The 24,926-nt window shown below is 29.1% G+C and overlaps 1 pseudogene; it reads left to right on the top strand.

Annotated features, from left to right (window-relative positions):
- Positions 1-11,750: 11,750 nt before the first annotated feature.
- LOC118058753 (uncharacterized) lies at positions 11,751-12,551 on the top strand (annotated as a pseudogene).
- Positions 12,552-24,926: the final 12,375 nt, after the last annotated feature.

Below are 24,926 nucleotides of genomic sequence, written 5' to 3'. Positions count from 1 at the left end.
AGTTTTCTTCTATAGTATGAGCGAGAACAATCAAAGGTTAAGGGAAGTTGTGCAAGCCTAACGGAGATAACAAGAAATAATTTTATAATTATGATTATAAAGGTCGGACCAACATGGATAAAGAGATGTTAATGCTAAAGATTTACGAGGATTCACAACAAAACAATATTTTATAATAAATTAAAGTTGATGGCAGTAGTTACAAAAATATTATAAAAAAAAATAATGTTAATAAATTAAATTTTTTATTAGAATCAAGTCTTTAATCATACAAAATTAGATATTTAAGAATAACACAACTATGTAAAGTACTTGTCTTTTCCCATAAAAAATTACAGGGAAAATATACTATAATGTAATAAAAATGAATGCATGTAACTTATATTTTATAGGCATTGACAATATAATGTAGATGCAAAATATTTGGGTAAGGATAATTATATACTTGTACCTTTAAAATAAAAACCCAAATCGAAAGGTTTTAAAGTGGATGGAAAGGTTTTATTTATCATAATTATAACATGAGATACAAATAGATGTTCAAGAGACTAGACATCAATTATTCCAAGTCAATGAAATTGATTTTTTAGTTTTCAAATCTAGCTCCACATGTTTGAATTTGCAGGCTAAAATAGTGAGATCACATGACTCATGCAGGTAATTTTTTTTTTTTTTTTTTTGCAAGAGTCGGAGCTGCATCGCTAGATAAGGATTGGAAAAACCTTTAATATCATCTAGCTATCATCGGTATAAAACCAAAATAATTAAGCTAACAAATCAGTAACAAAGCTTAATTTCAATTTGTCTTGTAATATATTATACTATACTTTAAAACGTGTAAAAAAACATATTATATTAATACTGTTTAAATAAAATATTTACACTGTAAATTACACTATAAATGTTCAGAGAACCATAAAAAGTTCTATCTTTTTAATCTTTTTATTCCAAAAACTTTTAATACAGGTTAAGATATGATCTTTAATATCAAAAAAATAAGTTAAAGGCTATCATCGTGAACTGGAAAAAAAATATCTAATATTAATAACAAAATTCGACTTAAAAGATTATACATTACTTATAATATAATTTGAAAACTAATAAAATTATACTTAACAAAATTAAAATTAGTAAACTCAATTAAAATAATGCAAAGTCATGATTTTTGCATCCAAATTTAGAGTTTATAAAAAGTATAAATTCTTTTAAATTAACTTTTTTTCTCAATCCTAGCACACCAATCAACATTGCCACTTTCTCTTTGAAAATAGGTTCTTCTTCTTTTTACTTCGTCCGATCGTCTCATTCTCTTTCCTCTTTATTACTCACACCAACCACAAACACTAAAAAAAATCTAAACCACATTCACAGCTACATAAGCAACAACTCATCCATGTTGTCCATTGAATCGAGTGGAAAAAACATTATGTTAGTACTGTGTATATAAAATATTTCTACTGTGAACTACAATATTCAGATGATCATTAAAAAGCATTGTCTTTTTCAATTTTTTTATTTTAAAAATTGCCGATGCATGTTGAGTCAAGAAATGACCGCCTAACCCAAGTTTCATAGGTCTGGCATGGCCGCGCAAATCTAAAAGTCTATGAAAAATAAAAAAAATAAAGGATATTAAAAAAATAATAAGATTTTTATTTATATTACTTCAACGATAGGTTAAATGTTTAATTTTTTATAAAAAATAAAAATAATTGATAAAAATTTTTAATTAGAAATTTTGTTTAGAATAGTTTAATTTTAAAAAATAGAAAACATTTATAAAAAAATGATTTACTTTACCTAATATTTTTTAAAATAAATAAAAATATTTTAAAAAATAATTAGTATTTTTATTTAAAATATTTTAAAGGTAGTTTAAATTTTTTTATATATAAAAAATTAAAAAAATTAATTAGGATTTTTGTTTATAATATTTTAAAGATAATTTAAATGTTTTGTTTTTTTTTTAAATAATTATTTATAAAAAAATAATTAATATTTTTTTTAAGATACTTCAAAATTAATTGTTTTTTTTAACACTTAAATGGTATTCCCATAAAGAATCATTGACCAAGATGAACCACAAAATGCATAAGCTCATAACAGGACAAAATTTAGTGTCGCGATGCTAAATGAAAAAAAAGGGCCCATGGTACTTGCGGTCTACATGACTAGACCGTCTTGACTAATCTTGGCCACATGCTAGGAGCTACGTCTGATGCTATTCGTTTTCTTCGAATCCAGCTCATACTCAAAGTCTCTTCCAAGTACTTGAAGATCTTATTAAGATCTTAATTAAGAGCTTATTTGTCAATAAAATTATAATTATTTTTTAAATAATATTTTATATCAAAATATATATCAAAGATATTTTTTTATTTTTTAAAAAATTATTTTTAATATTAACATATCAAAATTATTTAAAAACATTAAAAATATATTAATTTAAAATTAATAAAAAAAATAAAAAAAATTAAATTTTTTTAAAAATATTTTTTAAAACATAGAAACAAACGGTCCTTTAGAGAATATGCTATTATCGGGAGTGACTCAAACTGAGAATTCAATGTCTTAGCTATGAAAATTTGAACCAAAACGGACGAATATTCGCCAGAATTGGCAAAAACAATTGAAGCTATGAACCACTTTGAACTATAGATTTTTTTTTCCATCTTTATTTTATATAAAAAAATAAACTTTATAATTTTATTTTTATTTTTTCTCTATTAAGTTATTCAATTTCTTGATCTAAGCCATAAGTTTGGTGAAATAATTCGAGTTAAGTTGACTCTAACTACAGAGGTTATATTTTCGTCCATCTAATATTATTGTTTATTTTTTATCGTTTAATTAGAATAAAATAATTTATTTGACCCATTTGAATTCGTATATTTTTTTTTTATTTTTTAAATGTGTTTATAAAATTTAAACATTATTTTTATGCAAAAAACAATTATTTGACCCAACAGCTTAGCACGGGTACATACCTAGCATATACTAAATAAATATGTTAGTTTTTTTTTGTTTTGTATTGAATAATAAATAAAATTTAAATAATAAATATTAGGGAAAAAAAAAATAGTGAAGATGATAAAAACCAAAATCATGGATTCACGTTTGTCATCTCTGAATCATATTCGATCGATCACATGAGCATTCCTGTAAAGCAAAACTGTGAGAGCATGTGATGAAATCATATTATCATGTGAAAGGATGGCACTGTAGAATGTTATTAATTATGTGAAAGGCTCTACATAAAAGTTAGGAATCCTTGACAAGAACTTAGATATATGATAGGACCTGCAGGAGGGTTAGTTTCAATATTTCCTGATCGATGCCATGTGCCTGACTTCAATCCCCACGTTAGCTTTTTCATTTGGTAAGCTTTTGGTGGGCATTGACTTCTCCAACAGTTAACCTAATTCTCCCCCGATAAAACTGAATACTCAATTCCCATGAAATGATAGATACCATATATAGGATCAAATTTAAAGTTTTTTATTATTTGATGGAGCTTTGTCCTCGTAAAAAGGTTTTGCAATAGCTTGGATAGGTCTATCTCTGACCTTAAAGGCATAAAAAAATAAAAAATACTAGACAGATATGAAAATATTTAAAAGTCAAAATACAAAATTAAATTGGAAAAAGGCTAAAATTTAAGGGAAAAAAATTATATATCTTAAATGTTTAATTTGAAAGCTTTCTCAATTAACACTAGTTATAGCCGACCGATCTTATATAAAATAGAGCACGTAGAATTATCCGGCAAATTTTAAACATGATCTAATAATAATTAGATCAAAAGTTTAATTTGCATGTTTTTATTATCTGACCAGTTCATTGACGCGACCAAGCCTCTAGAGTTATCCATTTGTTCTAGACTTTTCGCATCATCTAGTTATAACAGATTCATACACGAGTGTTTCCATCCTCTGACACCACTTTCTTTCTTTCTTTTTTTCATTTTCATTTTAAAAAATAAAAGCAGGTTTAAATATGAACTGTTGCAAGCTGTGCTACACCATGTGTTATGCTTTTGAGGCCGAGAATGGACTGAACATAAACATAAATAAAAGCAGAACGAACCAAATATATATCTTTCTTAACGTCGTCCAACTCCTAAGACAGAAGAAAGAAATGAAGAGGTGCGAGCTCTGTGATTCTTTAGCAAAACTATACTGTGAATCAAATGAAGCCAACCTTTGTTGGCAATGTGATACATATGTTCATAGGGCAAATCTTCTTGCTGCAAAACTGGAGGTGATTTGAACTTTTAAAACTTCAGATATGGGCCAAATACTGAATAGTGTTTAGGCTGTCAGACAAATTCGGACTTCTCTGTTGTTGTTATAATTTGAACTTGCAAAAGACCTTCTTAGATCTTGATGAAAACATAAAAATTGTAGGTGTATGTCTTACTGATTCGGACTTATACAACACAAAAGGTATATTATTATTATTATTATTATTATTATTAATACTAGTAGTAGTAGTAGTAATAATAATAATAATAGAAAAAGAAGATGAAGAAATTAATGAGAGCTTTAAGATGAAAGATTAATGTAAGGATTAAACAATAATAAAAATAAATATCAAAGTTAGAGAATCCATCGATAGTTTTTTCAAACATTCAAGAACGCTTCTTTTCCATGTTTGTCAATCTCTCACGCCCTGGACTGGTACTGGACCCAAGCTAGTTCCTACCGTTTCTGGTTGCAGCAGCGACTGCGTAAGCAACTTCAGTTGTGAAGAAGAAAGAAGCAGTGAAGGTGATCAAGTCGGCGATAATATTGATGTTGATGAAGAAGAATATGATAACGAAAAAGACAACGGTGTTTATGATGCAGACGGTGAAGATACGGAAGAAAAAGTAGTTCCATGGTCTTCTACGCGGCCGCCAGCTGCGACCTCATTTAGTAATACTGAAGAAAGTCCATGTAGATTGTCTGATACTGATGGTGGAATATCTCAATCAAGAACTGTGTTTTCTTCTAAACGCAAGCGTGGAACTGTTCCTGAGTCTACCGACTCTGAGTCTTAATTATATGAAAGAAGATTGATGCGAGTCCAGTACTGCTCAAGTAGATTGATGTTAATCTTGATGACCAAAAGCTTTCTTGCAGGCCTGTCAGACTTTAAGCTAAAAAGTGAAGATTGTAATGAAAGAAGTCATTCTTTCTCTTCTGAGGCAGGATCGTATAGACTAGGCTGCTTGTTCTTGCTATATAATCAGCTGAATGTGTTAATGTCAAGTGAATCAGCTTATAAGTGCATGTAAGAATGAAATGTATGACGCGCATGTGTTCTATGAACATATCACAATTGCAATTCACATTCATTAGTGCAGAAGAATTTGTGCCTAAGAGGTGGTAACGATGGACACTAGTTATATCTTCAGAGAAAGGGAAAAGATGAAGAACAATGATACATTGACGACACAAGAGCACGCTTTCCACCAAGTCACTAAAAAAAATAGGTTTATTTAACATGCAAAATTATGAATCTAACTATATTCTATATGGCCACGTAGCTAGAGAGATCATTAATCGTCAAGAAGTTGTTCTACAAACCAGAAGCCATGAACTGCTCTTTGCTCTGCATGATTATTATTTCCTGGGATATAGTGGTAGTACTTGTTTATGCCAATCCCCAAATATATTTAGTAATCATCCACTTCTAGACAAATAAAAATATTGATGAAATTTTTTTATCAATAACTACAGAGAAAATTACAATTTAAAAAAAACAAAAAAAAAAAAGTGTGTCTATATTTCAAATGAAATTACCAAGAAAATATATTTGTTGTTCATACCAGTTGATGAATCCATTAATAATATTCAAGTTATAACCTGAAAAATGACCCCTCCTTTCCTGCTGTCGCATTTCATCATCTTTTTCTTTCTTTTTAACACTTTACAAAACAACAAACAACACCCCCTCATTTTGTCATTGTTCAATAGAAGTCTGACCATGTGTAAGTTTGTTTTACATTCCTATATGATTAAAAAATAAACAATAATAGATAATTTTTGAATAATTAATTTCAATGGACGAATGAAATTTCAAGTTTATAATTAATTTCAAAAAATTATTTATAAATGATGAAATCATTGATGGAAGTGTTTTTGTTTAAGTGGAGTCAGGTTTTCAAAAAACACGTGTAAAAGCCTATGATTAATGCATGGTTCTGAAAGTTCAATGTTAGTATATACATAAATAATTTTTTTTATTATTTTAATCTGATTAGTTTTTTAATTTTAATGAGCTAATTATTTTATAAAATTGATGTGCAAGGAAAAATTTTACTTGGAGTAGGCTGACAATGCTGTTGCTAGGAGGGAGTGAGAGAATCACAACGCCATTAGATAATATTGAATTCAAAATGTTCTATTTTTTAAAAAATATTTATTTTTCATTGTCTTAATCAAACATATTTTTTTTACCATATAGATTGCATGATTTCTAGTAAAAGACGCAAAATTAATCAAAGAAATATGAAAAAAAAGGTCTTCGAGGCCGGGAAAACATTGTTGCGTGGAGGGATTTTAGACATTCGCACATCTCAGAGATGCTAGAGGAAGCTTATATCCAACACATAACATTTGAGTGTTTCATGTGGCGATTCTAGTCTGGTGTGGAGAACTAAATTAGGGAGATCCATGGTTTAATTACCATGCACACTAGTAGATCTATTTCATTTGTTTTACATGTGAAGTGAAAGTTAAGATTCTTTTTCAATACATATCATTTCTTTTAAATTGTTGTTTTATATGAAAATATTTAACTAGCAACATCTTCCTTTTGCAGGTTATGATTCTTGAACATGATCTAAAATCGATGGAGCTTTTTGTTGAAACTAACATGCAGAATGAGAACTATTGAAAAAGTGAGCAGCAAATCATGGATAACCGAGTTCAAAAGTTTATGGTAAGTTGGATTTCAAATTTTTTTTCTTAAGTTATTGTTTTTTTAAGCTGACTTGTTTTTTCTTCTTTTTTTCAGGAAACATATAACACCTGGTTGTAAAAGAGATACAATGACGATCCTTCAACCCATCTAGAACTTGATCCAGATTTGTCTTGGAGGTTGGATTGTATGGTGGAATTGATAGAAATCGACTTTATGGTATCTCAAACACTACGGTCATGTTCGATTATTAGTCATAGTGTATCAATTGTTGGTTCCTCGCAATCAGGTTCGAGCTCTCAATGCTCGGTCATCCAAGCGATTGTACTAGAACAGTTGAAGCTTAGATGACTTAGCTTAGTGCTGAGATGACCTGACTTAGGTTTAAACAGATAAACTTAAACTATTGTACAAGTAGTTGTTGTCATGCCTCAGTGATCCATATTATCTACCTTATCACCCATTTCATCTCAACGAAGATCCAGCTATGCCTCTACCTCCACCTCCTCCTCTTCCTCATTCAGCTTATGTACTCTAGATAAATTATATTTAATAATATTTTTTAAATTAACTAATAAAATTTTGGTTTTTTTTTTATTTTATAATTTTTATAAAAAAATATGAACAAAATCGCCAACAAGATGACCAATGAACTAGGTCCCTCAAAAAGTTTTAAAAAATTAAAAAAGTGATTCCAATAATTGTCACCAACAATATGTGATTCACCAATGAGTTAATTACATTGGTAATATAAATTCAATTATAGTAAGAATTATCATCTGATTTATTCTATCAATGATTATATTATTAATGAAATGATTGATTAAATAGAAATTATCATAATAAGTTTTTCAACAATTATTTACTGTTGATGATTTCGTCAATAAATTATTTTATAACAAAATCAGTGTTTAAATAATGATGAAATAATCCATTAGTATTATGCATTATTTTGGTTGTTATAATAGAAATATGGGTGCAACAGTGATCTTCATTGTTCTTATCATAGCTCGTCCACGCAATTGCGTCCTTTCTGTCTTTTTTTATATTTCTCTCTCTTTTTTTTCGTTTTGAAAATTCAATACATGTAATTAATGTTACTAAATTTAAAAAGGACAAGCGGGTCGATTGAAAATCCAATATTATTAATGCCACCAAATTCGTCAAGATGGATGTCACTAACTAGATAAACGACAGCATAGTGGAAACTGGTCAAATCCTATCAAACTCAATCAAACCTAGCTGATGGGACCAGTGGGTCAAGTATTGAAGTTCTTTAAAAAAAACAAAACTGTAGCTTTCGAAGCTTGACCAGGATACCTTTATTTTCTAAAATTATGCATTCACCACTTTATAACTTGATTGTATTATATATATATATATATATATATATATATATATATATATATATCAAACTATACATGTATTATAGTAAACGATCTACATGATAAGCCAAATTAGAACAAGTTTAATAATAACTAGATATAGGTTAGCATTATGGCGCGGATCCGCATTATTTTTTTCCTGTAAAAACCAATGTATAGGTGACGGAAGCTCATTTTAAAAAAAGAAAAAAACTTCACGACTGGAGTTATAGCCCCGACTGGTTAAATAAACTAGTTTTTATTTTAATATATGACAAAAAAAATGTAACAATAGTAAACGAACAAAAAAAAAAGCTACAACTATAACTTTATAAGAAAAAAAGTGATATTATTCAATTTTTAGCCAATTATACATGGAAAGATGGAATTAAAAAAAAAAATCAGTGTGAGTCAACCTAAATTAGCATGATAGACATCTAATCTTGATAATAAAGGACGAGTTAGCCTGGATTAACCCACCAAAATCTCGTCTCGGAATTAGATTGAGACCCAATAAAAATAAATCAAAAGAATAAGAAATAAATTAGAAAATATAATATACCATAAATTTGGATTGAATGATGAAATTTAAAACCAATAAACTTTTATAAAAGCAGCAAGGAAAAAAAATTAGAAATAAAAAGAATAAAGACGAAATTAAAAAAAATAAATAATACATGACAAATTAAGATTGAATGATGAAATTTAAAATAAATAAAACTTTTATAAAAGGATTAAGAACAAAAATTAAAAAAAAAAAAAAAGGTTTAAAGTTGAAACACTAATAACAAAGAAAATTAAGATATAATGTTCATTGGATAAAATAGAAAAAAAAGGGAAAAAAACCCTACCAGGATCAAATCGTTCAATCGCTGTTAACACACACTGCACCAACAGGAAGATGACATATCTATGCTTTTACACAACAAAAAGACATTTTTTGCCACCAAGAGGTGCTAGGTATGCTGGCACCTCTGCATAAGAGTAAAGTTTTTCATTTAAATAATAATTAATTATTTTTAAATGATTAAAATGCACTTGATAAACCTGATAATGGCGGAAAAAAAATCAAAGTGAAAAGACCCAAAAATGGATGCATGATTTAGTATTTTTTTATTTAAAAGGTCACCTTCATTTTGAAAAAAACACTTATACCCTGATTAATCTTTTAATGATTAAGAGGCCAAGTGAACAGATTAAAATAAAAAGCATTTGATTTTTTTAAAAAAGTCAAAATGGTAATTATTCTGTAACAGTGAATAATAAAATGTATATATGATGGCTACAGTTAATTTTCAACATTAGCTTACTATTGGATGGAGACATATGCTGGAGCTTTGAACACCCTACTCTACTATCACATAATGGATTTGGCTATTTTGTTTCTCCAATTTTATTTTATTTTATTTTCATTTAACACCTTCACTATTGCGAGAGAGATCTAACCAGCAACTATTAAATATCATGACAACACCGTCACAGTATATGAATATCTGCAATAGAATAATAGTTAGATGTCCTAAGGTCCTACAAAGCGACAACTACTCTTCTAAAAAGCCGTAGAATAAGATGAATCACAAAATGTAAGTTCATGAGGAAATTGCTTTGATCCCAATTTATTACATCGCCAGCAGCTACAGGAAGAACATCGCCATCGCCAGCTACAGGAAGAACATCGCCAGCCCCAGTTTCCTTTCGACACCCACGCTAGTGCTGAGCAATTTCCACACGATTAGACAGGCTATAGTAGGTCTTAGCCACATGCTAGGAATTGCTTCTAATGCTAATCGTTTTGTTGTGCCATCTGGAGGCGAGATCAGCCACAAAATCAATTCCAAGTACTTGAGGTCTTCAGATTGTAGGAAAGCCACAGAGTTTATCTTTCAGTAGAACTTAGACATCTGTTATTCTAGGGAGTGGCAAGCATGGCTAAGATGAGGAATGTAAGATCTCATTACATATGGTATTCCATTATAATAAAATGGTGATACAAAATGATTAGAAGATAGAGTTTGGAATCAGATTGAAATTATATTTTTTAAAATTTAAAAAAAAAAATTAAAATATTATTTTTTATATATTTTTATATCATTTTAATATGTAAATATTAAGAATAATTTTTAAAAAAATTAAAATATATTATTTTAATATAATTTTTTAAAAAACTTTGAATCTCAACCACTACTCTTTGTAAAAATAAGGGATTCTGCACTTGAGGTCTTGGCCTAGCGGTGGAAGGGGCTTGTTCCCTTCTTCTGCACCAGGGTTCAAGCTCACTGTGCATGCCTGTCACCCCCGCGGTGCCTTACATGCTCACTGAGTTTGCAGGATGTTCAATGAACCGTGGGATTAGTCGTGGTCCGTGCAAGCTGGCCAGGACACCCACGTAAATAAAAAAAAAAAAAAAGAGGATCCTTCACAAAAATTTAGTATCTAATCAATTTAAATCATAATTATATATTATCCTAATTAATCCTACAATAAATGTGTATTAAAATGATTTTGAACTTGTATTTACACCACTAAAAAATTATTAAATATCCATGAATTTCATCTATATTTATATTTGATTTTTATTATTATTTTAATTACTGACAAAATAATACTGTTAGTGAAATACATGTCAGGGATTTCGTTTCCGTTGACACAATTCAGCTCATAGCTTAGCTTATTATACTATTAGTGAGACCACACCACCTGATCAAAGTATATAAAATTAGTTTACAGGAATTGGAGCTGCATCATTACATGTGAGGATCGGAAAAAACAATAAATATCATTTCTTGTCGATATTAATACCAAGATTTGTTAATAAATCAGGAAGAAAACTTATCTGCAATTCAATTTGTCATAGCATGGGCATTATAAGTTGACGCATGCACAAGAGCACGAGAAGAGGAAAGGCCTGAGGGAGGTTAGGTCTAGTGCTTGAACTCAAGTGCTTCACTTCAATCCCCACCTTAGCATTTTGATTTGGTGAGATCTTAGCGGGCACTGATTTGTCGATAGTAAACCTAATTCCCAGGCAATAAACAACATGCAAGATCCCTTTCTTTCCCTGTCCACAATCTTTTTCTCATTTCTTTCACAATTTTGCCTCACAATGGCTCATGTTTCTGCTTTCTATAGTACGATAATGTGAACGATCCGTTGGTTGAGGCTTGGTTTTGTCCAGCAAGTTTACATTATTGATTTGATCTGGCTTACAGAATCTTGTCTATCCTGAAATTTAATCAACATTTTTTTTATGTGTTATCTAATTTTATTAGATTTAACTTCATAAATATGAAACTCACATCCCTTTTATGGAAGAGAGTATCTGAACTATATAAGTTTATTGATATTTTAAATTTATAATTTTTTGTATTAATGTGATAGCTTTTTTATTATAAATATCTACAGTTGCAAGTTGTCCTGAACCATGTGTTCTGTTTTTTTTAGGCCTAAACAAAGACATAAATAGAAGCAGAGCATGCACAGAAAATTGCAGCTTATTTTAGCCTGTTCTCCAAATAGAGAGGAAAGAAATGAAAAGGTGTGAGCTCTGTGATTCTTTAGCAAAGATGTACTGTGAATCAGATCAAGCCAGCCTGTGTTGGGATTGTGATGCTAATGTTCATAGTGCAAATTTTCTTGTCGCTAAACATTCAAGAACACTTCTTTGTCATGTTTGCCAATCCCTCACGCCATGGACCGGAACCGGACCCAAGTTAGGCCCTACGCTTTCTGTCTGTGACAACTGCGTAAACAACTCAAGTTGTAGAGAAGAAAGAAGCACCAAAGAAGATGAAGACGTCGACAATGATGATGATGATGATGATAGAGAAGAAGAAGAAGATGACGATGATGATGATGATAGAGAAGATGAGAGTGGTGAAGATAACGAAAACGGTGATGGTGGTAATGATCATGGCAGCGAAGATGATGAAGAAAATCAAGTAGTTCCATGGTCTTCTACGCCACCTCCTCCCTGTTTCAAGTTCTTCTAATAATAGCGAAGAATGTTCAAGCAGATTTTGTGACAATGATGGAGGATTATCTCCAACAAGATCAGCTTTCTCTTCGAAATGCTGGCGCAGAACCGCGCCTGCGGCTAGTAATTCTCATCCAGTCTTTTATTTTTGATGTTATTGTTGATGATCAAAATCTTTCATCAGTCCTGATAAATGTTGAAGATGTAATGAAAGAACTTTCTCTTCTGAATCAGAGTCCCTTAGGCTATAGCTCATCTGCTTGTTATTGCAACATAACCTGAATGTGTTGATGTCAAGTGAGTCAGGGCACCTAACTAAAATTTCCTATGTAATAGCCAGGTATTTTTCCTTTAATAGAAATGTTGTCATAACTTCAATGTGATTTTGATTGATCCTTATTACTTTCTATTTAGTCCTATGTTCATGTTTTGCAATTTCCAGTAACAAGGCATATACATATATCTTTCTCTGAATTGATATTCAGATTCTATGGTAAAATTTTAGATGTAAATTTTTTTTTACATAATAATATTAATTGAAGTTCAAATTTTTAAATTAAGATAATTTTTTTAATATAGTATCCAAGTATTGTCCATCAATTAATCACAAGTTTTAACTTTATGAATATGTTAAAAAATAATATAAATTATATTTTAAAATTTTATTTAATAATTTATACTTTTAATATTAAGATATTTTGGTTTAGTTTTTCTTAAGAAATTGCCCTAAATTTTCAATCAACTACAGAATGGAATCCCCAGGTATTGGAAAGATCCATGCCAAACACTTCTATGGTGCCAAATTTAGCTCCAGGTCAAAGTGGGACCCTGCTCCAGAAGGACTGTGGATACTATTGTCTCCTTCATTTATGTTATATTTGAAATCACCTTACATATTGGTTTTTAAAAAATTAATTTTAATATAGCATATAAAAACAATAAAAAATATTAAAAAATAATTTAAAAATTAAAAAAATTCAAATATTTTAAAAAAATACAACTACACCGCTGTGTAAAACAGTATCTAATTGTCTTGATTATGTAACCAATGTGAACAGAAACATAACAGATCATGACAGAATCCATTGACTCTGGGGGTGATGGTGGAATGCATTCATTGTTTCTTTGGCAAGAACCACAAGTTTTGTTGCTCCCTCGTTTTGAAGACCTAGCAAGCTGCTAGCTATTCATATTGCTCATTGCTTTCCTCTAATTTCTTTTATTAATTGGTAATACATAATTTAATGGTTTCAGGCTTCAGGTGGATCGCCTCCTCTCCACATGCATTCTACTAGGGTTTAAATTAAAAAAATGCATTCCCTGCCAACAGAAGAAGACATAGTTTTCCTTACAATAATGCATGATTTGTGGCTGTAACCTGGTGAAAATACCTTGGGATTGTGACCTCAAACTAAATGGATAATAAATATATTATGCACAGCCGACCATGTAAGATCAAGATTAGGAGGCTTGAAACTAGATTATATTAAGAGATTACAACTATAATAGAGACTACTAATCCTCCGACAGCTTCACGTGCCTACCATAGGCCATGAATTAGTATTATAATCGCAATGTGATCATGGATAATTTCCCTCTAGAAGTAAATCCAACTCAATTTATTGAAAGCAATTTTTATATTGTTTCAAAACATTAGGATGGAATCTAGAAATGAGAGATTTAAGAGGAGAGATTTTGAATAAGAAACGCATTAGTACTATTGCATCGTTTTTGTTGTTATGATTTTCGTTTTTTTAACCTTTTAATGAAAAAAAAGGGTTAAAATATTTGTTTTTTTAATCATTATTATAATACAAATATACATAGAGAGTTAGATTTTCATAAACGTCTTAATATTTGGATAAATAATTTAATTACTATGACAAGCCTAAATTTAATATATATTGATATTCAATAACTAACTCCACAATCTTATTATATTTAGTTAGTGTTTTAGAATAAAAATAACAAATAAAAAAAAAACATGTTTAGCTATAAAAGCACATCAAGGCAAAACATAAAATAAATCTGTCACTTAAACAATTTTAAAATAAATTTATATACTTTTAAAACAGAAAATACAAGAAGATTATCCTATCAGTTCTCATTGTCATTATCTCTATTATGCAAATACATTAACTAAAAAACTAAACTGCTTGTGTAAAATCCGTAAATATTGAATTTAATTCAACCACAAATGTATAGGCAACACAATGAATGCATAAAACTATAACGTGAACATATTTTATAGCTTTCTTGGGGAGCATTTTGAATGGATATCGAAGATCCTATATAATTTTTCTGCCTTCATTGATGATGTGATTCTGTTTGTGATTGCTATGGATATCTGCCAGAAACTGAATTATTCATTTATACTTCACAATGTTCATGGCCTTTGTAACTTCAAATGAGAGCCACTTCTTAGCCATTATTCTCTAGAATAGCACATGAAACTACCCATGTGAAGTTCTCGTGTTGCCTTACTTCCCCCTTATCATACAAGCAAAGCCATGCAACATTATTGCATTTTTTGTCTCAATCAATCTAGGCTCACTCCTTTTGTTGGATAACTTTTAAAACAAAAATTGACACCTGCTAATGTGTCATTGTTATTGGATTTCTCAAAATATATTTATTTATGTAGCAAAAACTATAAATTTAAATTTTTTAAAAGTTCCAATGATCTCGCTATACAAATTTAAAGTTGTTTAAGGTTTATACAAAGATTACTTAAAAATCAGATGTTTTTTTCGGCTTTGAATAATTATTTCAAGACTGAGTTGTCGCAAACCATAAATCATCTAAGTGTCCGACCTCTAATAATAATTCACACAAACCGCCAATGAGAAATCTCTTAAACCGTTTTAGGATAGGAAAATTGTTATGCTTTTAAATACTAACTCTTTTCTTTTATGTTTTTTTAAAGTGTTTTGTAACTTATGTAGTTTTTCTCTTTGTTCGAGAGTGCATAAAATAAGAGGCATCGTTCTATTTATAGAGAAACCTTAAAATCCTATAATTGATAAACTATCGATTTTTTCCTGAATAATATCACATATATTATTTCAGGATAATTTTTAGAAATTTATTTAATTAAGTCTCTACTTGATTTTTTTATGTCTAGAATTGTAATTCTCTGTATAAATTACACTTCAATTCACGAATTCTAAAACTTATTTACAATCAAGTGACACTTAATTAATCATTTTAATTTAATTTCTTATCAGTAGTTCTTATATGTGTGACCCATTAGGTTTCCTAATAAGTTGATCCAAATATAAATCACAATTCTAAATTAAATAAATTGTTTTATTATCAATTCAATAATTAATTGATTTATATTTGAAAATCAAGTATAATATTTAATAATCTGTCATGACCCCCCGGATCTTAGAAAAGTCATAAGTAGCTTGACTTAACCTTTTAATGATTAGTTTCTCAATATAATTATTATTCATTTATCAATAATGTCCTGATTTAGATATTATAGCATGAAGTGTTTACTATATCAAATCATATTTATTATTAACACTATAGTCTTTGATTATTTGAATAATAATTGAAGCTCTTTTAATTTTCATTACGCCTTGTGCAAGAATTTACAATCAATACTATTGGAGAACAAATTGAATATTTTTTCTAATACACCTAAGGTGATGAATCATCTCTTGATTACTTAAATGCATTCATATAGTTCATGTTACACTCAATAATTACTTATTTATTACAATTGATTAGGACAACATACGTAGAATCAAAACATAACACACTTTATATAAAATAACTTAGTGATTTTAAGTCTAAGGATTGTTTACACAACCATCACGTGAATCTTTTCATAGACACAAATGATTTCTCCATATGAAAATATTCTCATGCGATTCAGTTCAGTATACATGTCATCTAACAAGCACTTACATATTAGTTTTAGATATCCCTTAAACCTCAGTTTATGAAAAGAATTGTTTACTTTCATAAAAAAAAGAATATAATATGTATTAGTCTCAACAACTCTAATTAATATTTATAGCCCGTTTGTTTGCTGGAAAGTAGTTTCCTTTTAAAAAGTGAATTCCGGGAAAATAAATTATTTTCTAATGTTTGGTAGTGTAATAAAAAATAAGTTGGAAAACACTTTCTAGTGTTTGGTTATGTCATGAAAAATGAGCTGGAAAATAATTTATTAATGTCTTATTTTTCTCAAGTTTATTAAAATAATGAGGAACAAATCTTATAAATTAAAAATTGAATGAGAATAAAATTGAAAAAATATATATAATTTCATAAATTATCTCAAATAAAATAAATAATAATCAAAATAATAGAGATCAAATCTAAAAAATAAAAAAATAATAAAAGATGAAGAAATTAAAATAATATTAATTAACATTTCATAAATTATTTCAAATAAAATAATAAGAATCAAAAGAATGAGGACCAAATTTGATAGATAAAGAATTTCAATAAAAAAAATGATAAGGGAAAAGCAAATAACAACTATAAAAATAAGAACCAAAGTTAATATAAAAATTAAATTTTAAGAGATGAAATTGAAAAATAAATATTCAAAACAAAATATATATAACAATAAAAAATTTAAGGACCAGATTTGATATAATCAACAAATAATATGACATTTCTAAATTTTTCACAACTTCTGCTCAAATTTTTCAGGAAAACACTTTCCTGAAAACCAAGCCAAATTTTTCTTTAACTAGAAAGTGTTTTCTATTGACCAACTTTTCTAATGACAAACAAACACGAGAAAATTTAGAAAATGATTTCCCGGAAACCACTTTCCGGGAAACAAACATAGCCTTAGTTTTAATAAAGCATTGACCACAAACATTTTAGGAACAATGGTTTGATGCAATAAAAATCTTATAATTATAACAACTTTATAATTTTCTTTATAAAATATTTTTTTTCCAATAACTTTATTTTTGCTCTATATTTATTAATCCAATATTATATTCATTAATTAAATATTTGATCAATATTAAAGATAAATAAATATTTATTAATAAATTAAATATATTTATATGAATAAAGTCAATATCATATGTAATTAACTGATTGGTTATATGAGATATACACTAATACCTTAACTTTAGAAACTAATGAAATTGAGTTATCAAATGTGAACCTCTTATAGGAAAAAAATCAATAAATTATAATCTATGTTAAGATTAGTGTGATTGTATTTTTATTTTTGAACTATAAGACAATATTGATTAGTATCTCGAGATAAAAAAAAAATAAAGATAATGTGAACAAAAAGGATATAAATTTATCCTTATTTTGAAAAACAAAAAATAATTATTTTAAAATTATCTGAAAAACAAATTTATTTTATCTTCGTATTTGTCCCTTCAATCGTTTATGTTTTTGTCATTTCCTTATCTATCTTAAAATACTAATCAAATGTGTCCTAAATAACTAGTTGTATGACACAAATGGAATTACAAATCTCCACTGCATGGTTTTGAAACCCAATCTGATCTGGCGGGTTGACCCGGGACCTGGCCGACCTAGGACTGGAATCAGGTCGGGTTAAAGAAAAAAATGAGAGAAGGAAAAACTTGGCGTGAATTGGCTGACCCGACAACCCGGTTGACTCGGTCAAAACCCAGCTGCAAATCCATTGACTTTTATTATTTTTTTATTTTTACTAAAACGATGTCATTTTGATTTTTTTAAAAAAAATTGACCAGGTCAACCCAGTGACTCGGTCATTACCTGGAACTCAAGCCTTGGACCGAGCCGGCCACTGTGCTGGTTCTTAAAATTATGCTCTACTGTTGGTATACGTGCACAATTATGAAAACTAGATTTAAGATTGCAATAAATTTTGTGATTTGTCATATTCAAATTCCTAGAGATGGCTCAATTATCAATTTTTGAGGTCCCAAGTAGTTTATCCTCATCGAAACAGTTGTCTGTCCTGTCATCAAGTCCCAGACTAAATGATTTTATGGAAAATGATATGAGCTCAGTTTTTAGCAAGTTTGATAATAACGTTTGCTTTATCTTCTTGGAAGCATTGATTTTCAATATAAAACATCTGAATCATGCCACCCAATATAGCGCCTTGACACTGAGGAGAAAATTTCCTTTTCTTTATTTTTAATAAAATTACATTTAGCTTCATTGACTTTTCTTGGAGGCATGTTTAAACCCATTCCTGAATAGTCCATATAGAATAACTTGTCAAAATATAGTTATAGATATAGTTTTAGATGATATCCAATCAAAAAATTATTTTAATTTAAAATTTTAAATTATTAAATAAAATTTTAAAATATAATTTATATTATTTTTTAATATATATCTTAAATAAAAGTTATTTATGCTTGAAACTTATATATATATAGACTTATCACTATTTTATGCTTAAGAGTATAAAATAGAATAAAATAGTGAAATTCAAACTTGTAATCACTAGTTAATAAAAGTTTAATATCATATTAAATAATTATTTTAACCAAAATTTTTTAAACTATTCCATTTCATGAAACTCTAATATATAATTTATAGTCATTCATATGAATATATTTTTTTTATCCCAAACAAAGTAGTTTCAGTTTTGTTTTTTAATTATTAGTTTAGCCATTTATTGGTGCTATGCAGAACTTTCAGCATTTTAATAATGTAGCCTGTGTAAGGTATGGTTTGTCCCTCTGAGATATCGAAACTCCCTTTCAAATTTGCAAGAATAGTTTGATGATTCCCACTGAAATGGTAAAGACATGGAGAGAGCGCATTCTTTGACTAACAGCTAGGTCACCGCTTTTGACAGATGATCCTTCTCACTAAACACATTCTAAATACCAAGAAAAGTAAACCCTGATATGGTTTTTCTTCAAAATAAAAGCATGCCAATCTCTCTTTTTCTGAAGTGGTATGCCATGAGAATTATGACCAACAAAGGTAGTGAGTTTCTGAAGTTTGAATGAAGAGAAAAAAACAGGAGACCAGTTATGGTCGAGGGTGAAGGCAGCATTTGGCTGCCATTAATCCAATATTGAGCAGTTCACATGTACTGAAAACAAATAGCAAATACTGAAAACCAAAGGAACCATTGCTGATCGTACACATCCTGCATTGATGCTATGTAATATGAACACTAGTAAAAGAGGTTTTTTGCAGCACTTTCACCAGCCTGAGTAAAAAAAGAACTACTTATATTAAGAGCTCAAAAGAAAGTGTCATCATCCAAACTACACACACAAGTAAACCACACATTTTGAAAGGTGGTGAAAAGCTGGAGAACATAGAGAACAGTACTCCCAAACATTTTTCAAAGACATGGTCATGCAATCATCAGGACACATGTTCTGATACATCAGCATCTCATCTATCCATTCAAGAAGCCGTCTCCATATCTCCAAGACAAAGAAAAGGTGGTTTAAATTTAGCTTTACCAAAAATAGGAATATAAAAGGCAACTTTCTTATAGATACATCACGTACATATATGTTTGTCAACTATATATGTGTGCATGTATGCTTGAACAGAGAAAGGGAGAGAAAGCAGGAAGTATTTAGTATTTCGATTTTATTAAATTCATGCAATTGCAATCTTAACTTCCAAGAAGGGGTCCATGCATGATCGATCCATGTACCTGTATCAGAATCTTCCCACAAAAGTGAATCCAAATTCACTCCAACATGGGAATCAATTAAATCATGAAATTTTCATCAAAGAATAAAATCATGAAACTTTGTAGTCTGAATGTCTCAGTTGAAGCATGGAGGAGAATAGTCATTGAGGCAAATGAATATATCTCTTGTTTGGTATTCATTTAAGTGGTCTGTGAAAGATGATGTTTTAGATCAAAAAAGAAACAAGCTAAAGAATCTAAAGGGGGAAAAACTATTCTCACAGTCATAAATATGATCATAGAGACACATTTTGTCATTGCAAGCACATCACAATATTGGGTTGTAAGGCAGAAATACATATTAAATGACAATAATTCCCAAGAGACCAATTCTCTATGCAGTCTTGAGAGTAAAATATTATGCTCTGAAATGAGCAAATATTTCTATTTTTAACGTAACAGATTATAAACACCCACAAAATGAAATATTAAATGTGCCAATTCTCTTAGATAGGCTAGTGTTTTCTAGGCACGCTAACTACATGGACCATCCTGATATTGTATCACAAACCATAGGGTTAATTGAGGTTTTCTTGGTCATCAATTTTAAAATTCGTGAAATTAGTTAAAATATATGTAAATTAACACTAACACACATATTAATTTAAAAAAAAAATAGTTGAGTCAGGATAATATTTACAATGGTTCCATCAAGTTTCCACTCCCAAGTCCACATTTCCTCATCTAAAATAATTTAGATAATAATTTTTTTAATATTACCTAAATTAACTTTGTTAAATGCATTTACATCTGAAAGGTATTACCTAAAATAATTTATATATCAGGTGTGGATCCTGATCCACCAGGAGGTGGTGTCCTCCAGCAGCTCTGACCATTCAAACCTTATCTAGAAGGTATTACGTAAATCTTGGATGATCTTGTGTTTGTTATGATTAATGTGGAATTGTGATAATTATAAATGTGTAATTGTAGGTTGTGTGTTTAAATTAGTGCAGAAAATAGGTGGGAGTTGTATTATTTTTTCTTTATCATGTGTAGATAAATGGTTAAAACAAAAAGATAAAAAAAAAATTAAATATATTTTTTAAAATTTTTATTAGGGCCAAACATCTTTTTTTTTTTTTAAATATATCTTTTGCATAGTTTAGTTTCTTTTTTAAATACCTTGTTTAAGCAATAAAAAACATAAGAAAAACAAATAAAAATTAATTTTGCATGTTTTTTTTTTTTTTAGCATGTTTCATCTTCAAATCTTTTAAATGTTGGAACTGCCAAAATGAAGCTTTCAGTTTGAATTCCAGTGTCTGAAATTATTTTATGCATACGATTTTGTCCCAGTTGAGCTCATTATGGCTTCATTCATATACATTTGGAAGTTAATTATCTGTGATCTAGAAAATACATAAATTTTCGTTCATGTATAAAAATGACAAAATGTACATGCAATATATAATATCTCCAAGTTAAATCGGATTTTATATATAATAATAATAATCAAGTATATTAATAAAAAAATCATTTAAAAAATATCTTGTAATCAAATCAAATTTAACCTGAGTATTGACATAAAACTAATCAGATCGAGTAACCTTCCACCCCCTTCATCATAAAACTTTTTAAGGCAAATTCTTGAATGAAAAATTGTTTTATTATATTTATAAATGTTAAAAATAGATAAATAATGCTTCGTTAATTTTTTTTGTTGTGATTTTGAGATATAGAATAATCAATAACCCCACACGTATTAGCATGTGTTTTGAGCTTTGAATTTGATGCATTAGTGTGTACGAACCATATTTATGAAGTCCCAGCTACCGCTAACCTAGAATTTCGAGTATTGGAGTACTATGACATACCATAAGTATTAGTTTATTATTAGCTTCTGATCTTTAGCAGGTTGAATTATTTTAAAAAATATATATTAAAAATATTGAGAATTTTTTTTATAATGTTATTAAATCTACCAAATATGTCAAATTTAAAATCTCCTGGCTTAACTTTTTATTTAACTCGAGTTTCTAGTTAAACCGTGTGAGATCTATTTCGATTTAAATTGATCGATTTCATGGGTCCAAATACAACATTAATAACCGGTAAAAACATGACTTAATTTTTTTAAAAAACTTCAAGATAATAATTTTTTCAAAAAACTATCGAGATAATGAAAAATTGGATTGATCCGGGTCCACTTGCGACCTTACTATTTTTATTTAATAAAATTTTCTACAAACTATTTTTATTTAATTATGTAATAAAAATAAATGCAAACCAAAATTGAGAATTAATATAAAAATAGATACTTATTTGAGACAATGATAATCCTATTAAAAGCAAATAAAAATACATCATGCATTATATTTCCCAACCAATACAATGCTAAAGAACGAAATCAAAAAATAATAAATTAAAAACAATTAAAGGATAAAAAAAAAATAAAAAAACATATTTATTAAACCTTTGAACCGAGTAACCAGGACTAACCTGTAAATCAAGTTATGAACTCTACTAGGATTATAATATGTTTTATTTAACTATCTAATAATAAAATTAGATTATCATAATTAGAAACAATTAAAGGATAAAAAACAAAATAAAAAGACATATTTGATGGGTGGGTAAACTTGTTAAATCTGTGAATCGAGTAATAAAGGCTAGCACACCAACCATATAAACCATGTTATGGACTCTTCTGGGATTATAATATGTTTTTTGTTTTTTAAATATGTTTTATTTAACTATCTAATAACAAAATTAGATGATCGCAAAATCAAACATCAATCTAATATTAAGATGTTTTTTTTTTTTAAATCATGATAATCTTAAAAAAAAAAAAAACAAATCTAATTACAAAACTAAATTCCCGATTAACCTAAGATCTAAAAATAAGATTAAAAAAAAATTATTAAAAAAAAAATTAACTTACTAGTCTATGAACCAAGTCAAATCATCAACCATGTGAATAGATGTATGAATTACACAGAGAAGAATTTTTTTTTTTTTTTAATACAGGTCTTTTATACTGATTCTAGTATTTTTACCCATATATCTACTAAAAAAAATATGTCACATCAGTTTTACGGTGCCAACTGCCGTGCATATAAATATCAGGTCACCTGACACTGTGTACGATTTCTTATGAGACAAACCATCTCACCCTTCTCTGCATCTTCAAAACACAGAAGGGCAAAGTGAGATTTTCACTGTGATTCATGATAGTGAAAATCCCACATTTTTTTAGCTTTATAGTTAATTTACCCATATATATATATATATATATATATATATATATCTACTAAAAAAATATGTCACATCAATTTTTCGGTGCCGTGCCGTGATATAAAGACCATGTTACCTGACACCCTGCAGGATTTTTTCTGGAGACAAACCATCTGACCTTTCACTATATCCTGAAAAAACAGAAGCGCACAGTGGGATTTTCATTGTGATGGTTAAAAATCCCAGACTTTTTAGCTTTATAGTTAATTAATTTACCCATATATCAAATCAAAAATATATCACGTCAGTTTTTTATGTCATGCATATATATATATATATATATATATATATATATAGAGAGAGAGAGAGAGAGAGAGAGATGGAGGGAGGGAGAGTCCGTACCTCACAGTAAATATTTCTGATCAAACAATAATAATTCACCCAGTGGGTCGATGGAACTCATTTACTTCACTCTCCTCTTGTTCTATACAATTCTGTTTATGTCCTCACCAGCTCAGTACTCTTTAATTTCTCTCCTCAACAATGGAATTGATAGACCTCCTTATTCTTTGTATTGCCCTTATTCTCTCCTTGTTATGTATAACAATGATGTTCTCCTCAACAATGGATTTGTTCTGTTTCATAACAGTTCTCTTGGGATTTCAGTAATCTTACTACCATCTTTAAATACATATGCCTAAAGTTATGATTCTCTTGAGCTTGTATATGGATAATTATTTGGCAATGAGACAAAACCCTCAACCTGGGCCAAGGTTCATGGTGGAAGGTAATTATTTCTCGGTGTATTGTAATTAATAAAGAATTTTATACCTTTTTCTTTCCCCTTTGAATCTATCTCAATTATTATCTTTGCGAAATCAAACTAATACTGCTGAGGAGTTTCTGTAAGCACTGTAGTTGTAGGCACTTGGGCGGGTTATGATTTTACAAATGTTGCAAATGTTGTTTGTAGGTTCTAAAGACGAGGTGGTGAAATTATTCCTTGCAAAGAAGCTAGTCGATGCCAGTGGCCCAGGTGTGCTTGTTCCATTTTCAAATCTTTTCAATCTTCGAACTGCCAAAATGAAGCTTTCTGTTTGAATTTGATAGTCTGAAATTAGCTGATGTCTATGTATTTGTCGTGGATGAGCTCAATGTGGCTTCATATGATTAGTTAAAAATAAGGTTGTCTCATTTATTCTACTTGGCCCTCCATCCTAAATAGAAATCTATACGTGTTTGGTAATCAATTTGATCCTTTAGAAGTCAAAAGGAAAAAACTAGTTAAAGCGTCAGCTACTTATTTCGCAGCTATTTTGCTTAGTATAGCACTTACAGAATCACTTTCTTATTTAGGTATTTTACCATCTTAGAAGATCTTCTCAAAGCTGTACGATATGTTAATCGGATTCATACCTCATACTATGATGCGGGAGCAGCTCTTGCATTATGTCTTTTCTTCTGCCTGGGGTTTTCTCTTCCTCATGTAGACGCAAAAATCTTAATTTTCCTTAATAAAAAAGAATGCGTTGATGTTCTTTCTTTTTTGAAGTGGATCCTCTCTTTCTTTGTTTGTTTAAAGGCTAGCTTTCCCGATCATGTCACAGTTTTGTCATATTTCGGGCCATATCTTCAAAAGTATAAACTTTTTGTTTCTCCACCGGAATATTCAAGCTCGAGCTTTGAGTATTAAGTGTAATACAGGGGAAATATTTAAGCTACTCCATAGGAGAGTTACCAAAGCAGACTTATCAGTATGTATTGGATAGGGTTCGACAAAGGCTTATGGTGTATAAGCTCAGTATTCTTGCCATAATCAGGTTCTGCATGGTTCAGCGACTGA

The sequence above is a fragment of the Populus alba genome, chromosome 4 (assembly GCF_005239225.2).
Source record: "Populus alba chromosome 4, ASM523922v2, whole genome shotgun sequence".
Classification (NCBI taxonomy): domain Eukaryota; kingdom Viridiplantae; phylum Streptophyta; class Magnoliopsida; order Malpighiales; family Salicaceae; genus Populus; species Populus alba.
This window is presented reverse-complemented; position numbering and strand designations above follow the sequence as displayed.